Here is a 13561-nt window from a genome sequence, read left to right as displayed (position 1 = left end):
CGGTACACAAATTGATGACGTGGAATAGGCCAACTCAAGACAATTGCTAACTTCATGCTCTCTTTTCACTGATCGTCAGTGCTGGTGGTATGTATACTTTCGATTTTTAAGTGTAAGGGGTGTTTGTGTACAGTTGTGTGGGTTCTTCAAAGCTCTTTCGAGACTGCTGAATACCAGTGAAAGGGGAATGTTTACCTAACTCATTCTTGCGTGGGTCGTATTATCTCTTCCCATTATTCTATCTTGCGAGTTTTTCCTTCGACGAGATCCGACTTCATGGACAAGAACAGCAAAGGGACCGATCCGCCATTATGCATGCTCTGCCTATAACAAGTAATACATGCAATTTGCATTCTGACTATACAGTTCGTAATTTGGATTTGTGCCTGGGCAGATATAGGTCATTCGTACCCTAAATGTAAAACCATTGAGACGAATACTCGGATCGTGCTCATGAAAGTTATGCAATCAGTATTCATTTATGCACCAACAGTACATTTATCTGATACACAGGTGGAAGTATTCTTCTCAAGAGGCAAACAAAAGGTATTCATGAAGCACCTCCATCACTTTGGCAATGGTTATTCTAAAATGCACAGGTGGGAAGTATCCATCGTGTCTAAGATCTGTGGATATTTTGGGGTCATGCGGTCCAGAGCACAATTTCTTTTCTTTACGAACTCGCTTACCGGTATTGAAAAACAATCATTCGTACCATGTGAATGAAATAATGCGTATCGAGGCTCTTAGGCATAGATTTGTTTACCTTATAAACACGGTCAATAGACCGGTTTACAAATATATTTAAATTTATTATATGATGTTTCTTTCCTCGGGACCTATATAGTGACGAGTTATTATATTAACCTGTTGGCACAGAATGAACTACAATACTCGGAATCCAGACTGTAGAGGTGTTGTGGTCGAGTGGATACGTCGCCGGACTGTCGATCACAAGGTTCGCGGCTCGAGTCCCGCCGCCCGCACTAATGTCCTTTGGCACCCACCCAGGTGAAGTAAATGGGTACCTGGTAGGAATTTATTCCTTTAAATGCTAGAGCGCCGTATGGCAGCCGTGCTAAAGCCAGGGTAATAATCGGGAGCGCCAGGAGGGTCAAATCTGACTAACATGAGCGCTATACAAGAATCCACTATTATTATTATTATATGTATATGTATTTGTATGACTTGTTGTTATGTCCGGAAATTGAGCACAATTTTTTTTTGGGGCCCTCGAAAAATTGAAAAATCGCACCCCCCCCCCCCCCCCCCCTTGAGCGCCAGGGGAGGGGGCCCATCTCCAGAAAAGGGTAAAATTAACGTGTTTTTACCTGTTTTTCTCCCAGGGGAGGGGACCCGGGCCCCGGGATCCGCCACTGCCTACCCCCCCCCCCCGGCCGGCCGGCCCCTTTGAGCCAAAACAGAAAGAAAAAAGTGTTACTTTTGTGGAGGGAGGTCAGGGGTGGGGTCCGTTTTTTTAATATAATTAAAGGTAAAATTAACGTATCCATCTTTTTTTTCTTTAAAATAAGTTTAAAAGGTCTATTGACACAGGGTTTGGTCTTACACAGTAAAATACTGAAGAGCTTCATGGCTTTCGTAATCTGCTAAAAATAACTACTAAAACATTGTCGATGTCGACACAGCTGAGGAAAACCAATGTCTATTTTTAGATCTTTTGACATTTTCAGTCAGGAGTTTCTCGTATACGGTGGGTGCACGGTGGGAATCCCTAACTCACACACAGCACAGTAAAGAAATCGGGGACAAGATCAACAGAAAGGAGCGTCAAATCGGGCTGAAAATTCAACATTATCGTCAACGAAATCGCTGGGAACTGCTCGACCGGGAGGTAAGCGCAACCTAACGGAAGAACAGGCCGGTAGTAATCGTAGGGCTGGAGCAAAATCTAGTCCACAGCTAGCAGGTACATGCAGCAGGTACATCAATAAAAAAAACTCAACACATGTCAGGCTTTCAGGCTTGAAGAATCAACAAAGAAGAAGCAAAGAAGAAGACACCCAATGTGAACAGAACTTCAAATACATTAATGGACCAGACGTTTATAGCATTAAAACTTCTTCAAGTCAAAGATCGCCAGGTCGAGGAAGAGGTTCCAGAGGCAGAGGTTCACCTAGAGGCGGCACGGCATGGCATACACCAACATATACACCCGCAGTAGCTTGTACTCGGCCAACCCGCCTCGTCAAGTTGGCCATAGACCTCCAGATGAAGAGGGAGAAGATACTCATCAAAAGCAGGGAGAACCTGGACCATCGCAGCAGCCACAGGGTGAAAGGTTAGGGATACATTCTGTTGTAACATGATTATACAGCTTAAAGGTAAAGACCAGTAATGGTCATGCGATTGCATTGTGAAAGAAACGTTGTGGAATCGATCAGAAAAGGTTGATCATCTAGCACCTAGCATCTGCAAGGTTCTGGAATCATCAAAATGATAAGAAATTTGGCCCATTCTTCGTAAAGTTACAAGCACTATACACAGAAAGATGTATATGGAACTACCCTATCTCTCTCACACGACCATGAGAGAAATAAATTTACCAAATATATGAATTAGTAGGCGGTTTCCCGGCAAATTTTTTATCATCGTGTATTAGTCAAAACATATTCTTTCACATGATTGGTAATGAGAGCTTCCATTTCATTTTTTGAAATTGGGGCGTTACCAATACTGGTCTTTACCTTTAAGTCAGGGGCGGATCTAGGGGGGGGTTCGGTGGTTTAACCCCCTCCCCCCCCCCCCCTTGGGCGGCCAAGTGAGAAAAAAGAGGGAAAAAAGAAAGGGAAAAGGGGGAAAAGGAAAACGGCGCGATTTTTGGAAAATCCTGGATCCGCCACTGGGTCAAACTCCCCCCACCCTTGGCAAAAAGCTAGATCCGCCCCTGCTTGTCATACTCGTAGGGCATTTCCTATCGGTTTCTCCCCAAGCTATTTCGGGCTTCGTACATAACTCGTTTAACATGATTTGCTTGGCTCTTGAAGAATATCAAAATACTTAGCCAGTAGCCTATTATGTCACTCATTTAGACAATAGTGATTTTGAGAAACCTGTTCTTCAGACTCGGAGGTTATTAAATAACAATCTGTCCTACCGTAAATTAATAAAAGGGAAGGATGACAAATATGCAAAAAGCCCATGCAGTTATCTTGGTTTTGTTCTTGTTTACATTTATGTTTGGTTTTCTATTTCTATGAGCTTTAAATCGTTTCTTACGTTTCCTCAGGAGAAACATTAGATTCGTTCATTTTCTTCGCCTAATGGAAAAGTCATAATTTCATTCTTATTATCAACAAATTGTATTTCATTCATAGCCCTGGAGCTTTAATAATTCAATTTCAACCAAATGCTATCACGGGCAAATTATTAACAGCTGTTAAATTGTTAGTCCGAATTATATCCAAATATTTTTTCAAGAGGAGTTGAGTAGAGATAAGAGAGGATTAGAAAGAGAGATAGAGCGGGGGAGAGTTTTTATTTTTGTCAACTTTTTTTTCTTCATATCACATTTTGTTTTTTGTAGAACTAACGCAGGATTTTTAAGAAGGCTAGATGCACGAATGACACCTCCACAAAGTAAGTTACTATATTATACAAATAATACACAGCAGTGAGGGCATTAGTACTTTTACTAATGCCCGAACAAGATGATGTGTATTATTTGTTTTCTAAGATGATGTTTTATTTGTTTTATAAGATGATGTTTTATTTGTGTTATAGAATAATGTTTAATAACATGATTTTACTAATGACCGGTCATGAATATTCACTAATGACCAGTCATTAGTAAATTACGTGTTTGGAAAAATAGATGCCTGGTCACTTGTACGCTCTCAACTAATTATTTGATTAGGGTCCGCTTTATCATCTTATATTGCCAGTTTTCTAATTTACATGTCAGTTTTCTTATTCCATTATTGTTATTATTATTGTTGTATTTTCTTTGTATCCTCGAATGTATTTATATATTGTTTATGTTGTTTATATGTATGTCACTATGCAGTGAAGGACGAATTTCTGTATTTTTTAAATCAGACAATAAATTATCTTGAATCTTGAATCTTGAATCTAAACTACAACAATAATGGTAATAATAATACTAGTTTTTTTGTATTTATATATATATATATATATATAGCGCTTTACCATTAAAGGCATTAATTGTTTAACAATGCCAAATCTGAGATGCATGGCCCTACGTTTATCAGCATCTGTGATATGGTGTAATATTGAAGCCCTTAAAAAATTGCGCTTCAAAATGATCATCAAGTGCCTTAAAAAAGTAAAAAATCTTTGAGTGACCGGTTTACCATACTCATTTTTCCTAATAGACTGTTGTGTTATAAAAAAGATCGTTGGGAAAATGGTGTTTGAAATTTCGAATTTCAATCATTTTCTACAACCTGCAAATCATACAATATAATTAAATAAAATAGCACTCTGTACTATCGAAACATAAAACAAACTCAAAATCGTCCTATATCCCCTATCCATTTTTTGTAGGAAATACATTCTTTCCTGTGCTTTTCCCCGTTGTAACATAACACTTGTTCTGTCCACGACAATTTGTCATGTGTGAATTAACCTACATGTATAGGTAGGTATATTTTTCTATGTACATGTACCTGTTATTACTTTACTTATAACTATTTATGAGAGTAGTGATTGGTTAGGCCTTGACTTAACCAACTATTTACATAAAACATGTCCTTATTGAATAAACTGGATTCGAACTTTATTTTGACCAGATATACTCGGTCTGTTGTTTGAAACTATTAACAGAAATTCTTATCCAGAAGTTTGCAGCGTATTTCATTATATGCAATGGTCAAATATATATGTAATGGTGCCTCTCCAACAGAACTAGAGCATATATTGATACATTTTTGTGTAAATTGATTTAGAATATGTCATATTCTGTGAGAAAAGTGTATATACAATGTATATACAATATCGGTAATTTCAACCCCGAAACTTGTGTTATCGACACAATACTCAATGCTATTTTCCCAGCTACAGTGTATATGTCTTCGGGCAAAGTAAAAACACAATATTGGCAGAACTGCTTACTTAATAACCTCCATATTTGCAAGCCCCAAACTTGACTATCAAATTTATTTTACAATATTAAGAAACACTATTCTATGGGTGTTACTTCATCAATCCAGAAATTATTGTTACTATTACAATTATTATCATTAACATCACCACTATCATTATTGCTTTAACTATCAATTTTTAGAGTGTATATAAGAAAAGAGCTTGAAACTACGTGTACTATCATTCTCAACTTAATTTGTCATGGAGCGGTCTTTTACGACTTAAGTTAGATTATTAATTTCCATTATTCAAATATCAATAAGATCATAAATAAAAGGATCAAGGAAATGTATACGCTAGTAGACAGTTTTGGCAGGTACACTCTAGTTTATTATTAGGTGATACGTACGTAGACGTATCACCTTTTGATTTCGTCAAGATTTTTATTATTATTTATTTATTTATTATTATTCTTCCTCGAATTTGTTCGCAGGATATCTCAAGACTGAACAAAGCCATTGTTATGAATCTTTCAATGATGATAGATCTTAGTCTAACTTAGAACTGCGTGACTTTTCAAAGACTCAAAGTCATCGTGACGTCATCCAGGCGCCATTTTGTGAAAATCAACTAATGATCATATCTTTATAACGAATAATAATTTTTCATTCATATTTATCATGATTAAGATCAATATCCGTCCGGTCAAGTTGAGGTCAATAAACGTGCGTAAATGCGCGCGTGCGCGCTCGTCCGCGCGTTTACGCGCGCGCAAAAGTTTAAAATGCTCTAAATCATCCCAATTTTTTTTTGCATACGTTTCAGGCCATATGGAGCATTTGATAAAAAAATTACGCACACGCGCATGCGCGCGCGTTTTTCGCGCGTACTGGCATTTTGCAACATAGAATCGCCGATTTTTTTCTGTCATCATATTCGGTACATTTTTCCAAGCATTTTGATAATTTGTTCACCGTTTATTAACGCAATGAGCGTCCGTCAAAGTTGACAGCACGCGCGGATTTGCGTTATCTTTATCCACAATACATGGGCAAAAACATGCCTATATAAAATCCATTGTAACTCTTTAGAATAGATAGAAACTCCTAATATTTTGTCATATTTTGATAGATTATGAGTCGGAGATATGATTTCATGTCTCATTTGATCCTCAATTAACTCATGACGTCATCATAATGGCCTCCAAACTCAAAATTTTAATTTGCATATTATGACGTCAGCATATTTTTGGAAAATTGATTGTATCTCTGTAAATATGGATCAATTTTCTTTTTAATTTTGATATGTTTTAGCTGAGACAATTTTCTACAAATGTAATGTTCACAATTTTTATTTTTGACAAAAGTATCATGGTGTATTTTTGCGATTAAAGGAGGCATGTCAATTTTTCGCATTTTGCGTGTATTCTCTATGGGACATGACTTTTTCTCAAAACTGGATTCTACACTCCTGTCTTTCGCGAGCAAAATCTACGTTGTTTTAGCTTCGTTTTCGCTGAGCTTCGGATATGTTGTAGCTGAGACAATGAGCTATCACAAGTGTGCCCTTTATTTTTCGATTAGATGCCGGGATCATGCTCATATTTCACTTGCAAAGTAGGATTTCTGAATTCCATTTCCTGTTTACGTGCAATCGCTATGGGAGATGTTTTGGTATATCGGTAACGCACTTGACTTCCAACCTCGAGATCCCTGGTTTGAGTCCGGGTGTCTCCAACACTTTTTTTTTCACTTTTTTTTCCTTTTGACCTTCACTGTACCATCTCCTTTGATTATTTAAACACGTAGATTCGCAAATAATGTCATAAATAACCCTTTTTACTTTATTATTACCCTATTTTCACTTAATCCATTACTTTTTGCGTGTAATCCCTATGGGAGATGACTTTTTCTCAAATCTGGAGGCTACATTCCTGTCTTTTGCGAGCAATATCGCCGTTATTTCGGCTTGGATTTTGTTGATTTTTGAGTATGTTGTAGCTGAGATTATATGCTATCTAAATCAACCCTCATTTTTTCAATAAGATGTCATGATCATGATCATGATCATCACGATCATCATTATCATAATGATGCTAATCATTTATCAATTACATTTTCATTTCTTTGAATAAGATAAAATCGTCAAAAGGTGTTCTTCATGATGTAAATTAGAGTCAAATGTGTAACTGGTTACTGCATAGGGTCAAAGGTCATATATTGTTTCAATCTATCTTCCCTAGATCCATGATGATTAAGGAGACACAATTTAATCTTGACATATGAATAGATCATAATGGGAGAAGCATATGAATGGGAGAAGCAAAATAATATATCGTGTAATGCATTATTTGTTATGTAAACCATTATCATACGTATCACCTAATTCGTCTAAGTGACGAATTAAAGTCTAGTTATTTCTGTCTTTCTTCTTAAATCTCAGAGTAAGATATTATGACGGAGAAACTCTTATTTAACATACTTCAATTACTTTTAAAAAAATCAAGTGTCTTTTCTTCCACAATTAATGATATTGATATTTACCAAGTTGAAAGAACACCGGTATGAATATGGTAAAGAATAACAAAATTATAGCCTTAATTAATTAATTATAATTATATCTCACGTTCTTTTCCCTTATCCTTCATCTTTCCCCTCGCTCTGACCTTTTTTCTTCTTCATACAATTGGGTAGCATGTGCACCCCCCCCCCCGCCCCCGCCCCCGCCATAGTTACGCCACTGTGCAATTATATTTTTGATATTTAAAAAAACGTTTAAATGAGAACAATTTTGAATGGTATATGCAGTTTGTCTTACAAGTTTGGTAGTAAAATTGTCTTGTGTTGGGATGAAATGTCATAACGTTCAAATTCCCTTTTAGTATGTGGCATCGTATTCTCATTTTAAGAGTGTTCTTTTCCTTTCTTTATTTCCATTTTTTTTTCATGAGGTGAAAGTATGTCTGAGGAGAAGCTAGGCTGGCGCTAGCCAAGCAGCAGCGAACCAAGAAATATGAACTTATCGTAAGAAAATTCAATTTACATTCCTTGGTCTAGGTTTATATTTGATGTTATCGCTGCAATTTTGAGTGTTAGTATACAAGATTGCATTTTAATAAGAGTAATAAACAATTATTCTCAAGAGTTTCTTCTATTACCTTAAATATACACGTCGCTCGTGCATCTGCTGAAGCCGAAAGTTTTACCAGGCTTCTATTACCCCTCCCTTCGTCAGTGAGATTTTGTTGGGATCAGTGTCTTTTCTTTTGCTTGTTGACAGGTTTAAAATAATGATAATAATATATTACATTTATCAAGCACTTATTACTATGTTCCAAAACAAAAAAGTAATGTTAACTTACAACAGTATTATACATGATCAGGCACGTACGCAGGGGGGGGGGGGGGGGGGGAGGGGGTCGACCCCCCCCCCTCAATTTTTTGTATGCGTGTGTTTTGGAGGAACCCCTCCACCCCCCCCCCCCCCACCACCACCAAAATAATCTGACAAAATCTTTGTCAACAGCTAGGTTCAGAGTGCAAAGATGATATTGATCGACAATGTGATTTTCAAATTTGTCAGACTTTAATCTGTTTTACATGCAGTAATTATTAACTTTTCAACCATAGTGGTTTTAGTAATGTTCTATTTTTCCCCAAACAGGAGAAGAGGGGAAAACAGCGGAGAGAAAAGAAGGAGAGAGAAGAGAGGAGGGCTGAAGAGGCCACTGTATTACCAAAAAAACTAGCCACCAATTTCTGACAAATAAATAAATGCCAAAGTCTACAAATTTAACCCTATAAACCCGGGGCCTGAGCCTAATTTTTATACAAAATATCTATAGCTGTGAATGCGCATTTGGTCATTTTCCTTGACCTCATAAATATATGATATATTTCGTCAAGACAAGTCAGCATCGTAGCTATATATAATTAAATCTTCCAACCATGTGGTTTTATTAATGTTCTTTTTTTTCCCCAAACAGCTGAAGAAAGAACAATGGAATAGAGAAAAGAGGGAAAGAGAAGATAAGGAGTTTCAAGAAAAGAAAGCTAAAGCTAGACAAACAGTAAGAATTATCAGTTGATTGGAGCTTAATTATTCTAGTTTGTTAATCTACCAAATCCTTGGGCAAAAATCATTTATTTGTAGTTTTTCACATTCAGTAAAAAATAGTTTTAAAGGTCATTTACAGTTTTGAGGATCGAGCTAAAAGAAAATTGGAAAGAAAGATGTTAAATATATGTGCTTATGTTGTTCTTCTTGTAATGCTTGTATAAAAAAAATATATATACATGTAACTATATGTAAAAGATCATTTAGCATTTTATCCATGATATCCGGTGAATTGTAGTGTAAATATATGCAAGGCATGCTAGATAACAGCTGCACTCCCTAAGCTAGGGCAGTGTGTTTGTAGAGTGTAAAGTATGTACACAAAGTCATAGGTTTTACAGCTGTTGTTAGAATTGACATCCCAGGGGGGTGTTTCACAAAGATTCTAAGTCAAACTTAACTCTAAGTTGGACTTAAATATTATGGAGAGCCATTTGTAGCCTTAAAATGAAATATATTCAAAAGCAACAATTGAAGTATTTTAGACTTTTCATAAACTCCACATCAAGAACATGAAATCTTTCATGATAATAGAAAAGATGAATGATTTGAATCAACATGTTATGCCTTTTAAAATAACTTTTACAAAATATTTTCAATGACGCTAATGGCTTTCCATAACTTTTAAGTCCAACTTAGAGATAAGTTCAACTTAGGATCTTTGTGAAACACCCCCAGGATGGGTATCTGCATTATTTTCTACCTCTCATTTCTTTGATAAATCACTTGAGGAGGAAAACAAAATATTTTAGAGCAGTTTAGTATTATCACTATCTTCCTATTTATCATCTGAAATCAAAGATATCTGACAACTTTTTTTTTTTTTTTTTTTTTGGGGGGGGGGGGCTTACCAAAACTTTACTTGACCTTTAAATTTCGAAGATTGACATTTTTTTTCCAGACTGAAGAAAACGAACGAAGAAGAAAGGAGAGAGAAGTTAAAGTCTTCAGAGATAATGCAGATGAACGTGCCAGGTGAGTTACTATCCCCCTCTTCTTCTATGAGGAAAACAAATAGATGCTTCAAGTTTTTGTTTTTTTAATACATTGTTTGACACCAAGCAAAGAAACTGTTGACCATTGGTTATTACATGCATGGTGTGATAAATATTTGTGCTTTGTGGAACCAGTGCCTCAATCCCAAAATCAAACCATATACAATATGAACAGAACTTCAAATAAAATGATAGTCCAGAGATAACAAATTCTTTTTGTAGGTTTTGGTCAAATTGACACGTTTTTTAACTATATCATTTAGGGACATGTATATTCTGGAGTTCAAATATTCTAGCCGGAGAAAAGAGAAATTGCTTTAAATTCTGTAATTTCAATGCTTCCAAACTGTACAGAGAAGCTAGATGAGTTATATAAATCTTTACTTTTCTACGCTTCCCTCTTATGATCTTTTTTTAGATTTTTGATAAATAATTTCATTGTTCTCCAATTTATTGGTATTGATACAATTAATAAGAAGCCGAAATCACAAATACTGAAGATGTCTTCTTCCGAAGCAGTTAGGGGAGCAGCTACAGGGTATTCAGTTCTATTTCGTTAGAATTCGAGGACATGTGTGTTTGTGAATTTTGTCTGTTTTTATTTTTGTCAACCTTTTTTTTTCTTCCACATTTCATTTTGTCTTTTGTAGAATTAATGAGGCATTTTTCAGAAGGCTAGAGGCCGGAATGACACTTACACAGAGTAAGTTACTACAATAATATCAAGTCAACGCAAAGCATAGCATCCCCTCGCCGGGTACAAATGGCCAATATTTAGCAATGTTTGCATATTTAATGAGCTATGACATTTGACCTACATACACCGAAATGAAACTTAGGCTGTATTTTGATAATATGTACCATCATATCAAATTCCGTTAAAATCCGTTAAACATTATTAAAGTTATCGAACGGAAATCACATTTTCGAATAATTAGCTTTTTTTTTCTGCATATTTAATGAGCTTTGACCTTTGACCTAAATACTCCGAAATCAAGCTAAGGCTGTATTTTAATACCATGTACCTTCGTATGAAATTGACTTAAAATCTGTCAAATATTACTAAAGTTATATCGAATGGAAACCACATCTTCATTGTTCAAAGTTTGCCATCAATTATGTTTCTTTTTTCTTCTCTCGACAGAATGATGATTAGGGGTGCCCCCCCCCCCTCCCATTTCAGCAGCGCTCTCGACCAGTGGCGAATCCACGTTTTCTCAGTGAGGGTGGTAATTAGGGCCCTGTTTCATAAAAACTTGTTATCAATAACAAGTTCCGATAACTGTTATAAGCTAATGGGTAGCTGATTTGCCATACAAATTTAGTAAAGAGAAATTTAATTGATAACAAGTTTAATGAAAAAGGATCCAGGTTTATGTGGGGAGCACATAGTAAGAAATAAAAACAAGATAGTCTCATGTTACCAGGCGCGTACACAGGGGGGGGGGTTTAGGGGGTTAAACCCCCTCCCTTTGGTATTTTTTTGTGTGTAAACCCCCCCTAAATTTCCCCAAAACCCCCCCCCCCCTTTTGGATTTTTTTTTTTTTTTTTTTTTTTTTTTTAATTAAGAGTCGTTGCGATTTTTTTTTGGACTACCAAAAAAAAAAAAAGTGTCCGCTTCCCCCCCCCCCCCCCCCCCCCCCACTGAGCGACTTTTCGGCCGGCGCGATTTTCAAATTTTCGGGAGCAAAATATTTTGGGCTAGATTTTAACCCCCCCCCCCCTTGAAAAAATCCTGCGTACGCCCCTGCATGTTACACTTATATACCATTCTGTGAGGTAGCGTAGCGATATAACGCAAAGTGCATTTTGTAATCTTGAGACAATTTTTATACAGTGTTATTAAGAATTGAATGAGAATTATATTATATACACATTTTACTACACTTTCTCACACAAAAAAAAGCATTGTTGGGTGCCAAAAATATGCGGGGCATCCCCTTGGCTAAGCCGCTACCGTAATATGTAACAATGAGGACATCGCGAAGTTCAAATCATATAGGAAACGCCAGGAAGCCATCTCCAAACGACGGAAGCTCGCCGGTGAGCGGAAGTCCATCCAGGAAGATTTGACAAAAGCAAATCAAGACCAGCTTGCACATGTAGGATCCTCTGAGAAAGAAAAAGCAGCAAGGTCAGGAGATGGTCGTATTCTATAGTGACTGACAAAAACAACAACAAAGATGATGTTCATGATTTAAGTAATTATAGACTAATCTCAGTTTTACAATTTTTTTCATTTTTTTTTATAGAACGAATTGTATATAATCGTTTGAATACATATGTATTGGATAATGCAATATCAAATTCCTGCCAAATGAATATGGATTTACCAAAAATGTATCAATTGAAATGGCTCTATAAATTGATTTTCATGATTATTTAGTACCTTCCCAAAGTAATAAATTGCCCACTATAGTTTTTTTCTTAGATTTAAGCAAAGCCTTTGATTCTATATTTTGTTAGATAAATTGAATGACCATGGAATGAGAGGAGTTGCTTACACATGGTTTAAAAATTATTTGGAAAATTGACACCAAATAGTTGTGTATAACAATGTTTTATCCCAAACAATGCAAGTCACGTGTGGAGTCCCCCAGGGCTCAATATTAGGTCCTCTTTTAGTTTCATTGCACATAACTGATTTAAATTAGTGTTCCAACATTTTGAATTTGTCCTTTTTCCTGATAACACCAATATCCTCAATTCTCATAAAGATATTAGTATTTTGTGTCAATCTTTAAACAATAAATTGCTGCTTGTCTCACATGGGTTTAATAGTAATAGATTGTCTTTGAATACATCTAAATCTAATTTCATATATTTTCATTATATGCAAATATTATTTCAGATGATTCGTTAAATGCATTAAATATTAAGATGAATAATGTTCCGATAAAACGAGTGCAATCAACCAACTTTTAAGGTGTAATTATTGACCAACATTTAACTTGGAATGCTCATATACTTGCCATTTCATCAGTATATTACGTCATTTCTTACCAATATTTGTTGTTGATTTTATTGTACAATACAATAGTTTTACCGTATTTAATGTATTGTAATGTTATATGGGGCAACACATATAGCCAACAAGATTGCAACGACTGCTTTCATTACAAAAGCGTATCGTAAGAATATGTCTTATGTCTGATTTCAATGCCCATTCAAAACCATTATTTCAACATCTACAGTTTTTAAATTTTGAATTAACTGATAATATTGTATATCACTCATGTTTTTTTTTAAACTGTTAATTGCCGATTAATCCTGCCACTATGATGAAATGAAATATGGAATTCTCTCCAGAGATATCTGTGATTCTACTTTCCTTAACTCTTTTAAATGAAAAATTAAAAAATACTTCATCTGTTTTTTTAAATCAATA

The 13561-nt window shown here is 35.7% G+C and overlaps 1 long non-coding RNA gene across 1 annotated transcript; it reads left to right on the top strand.

Moving 5' to 3' along the window:
• Positions 1 to 9051: 9051 nt before the first annotated feature.
• LOC105441031 lies at positions 9052 to 11558 on the top strand. The gene is made up of 4 exons (XR_004063506.1): positions 9052 to 9130; positions 10079 to 10152; positions 10823 to 10875; positions 11317 to 11558. It is a non-coding gene; the product is annotated as an uncharacterized LOC105441031 (long non-coding RNA).
• Positions 11559 to 13561: the final 2003 nt, after the last annotated feature.

The sequence above is a fragment of the Strongylocentrotus purpuratus genome, unplaced genomic scaffold (genome assembly GCF_000002235.5).
Source record: "Strongylocentrotus purpuratus isolate Spur 01 unplaced genomic scaffold, Spur_5.0 spur5_scaffold_12, whole genome shotgun sequence".
NCBI lineage: Eukaryota > Metazoa > Echinodermata > Echinoidea > Camarodonta > Strongylocentrotidae > Strongylocentrotus > Strongylocentrotus purpuratus.
This window is presented reverse-complemented; position numbering and strand designations above follow the sequence as displayed.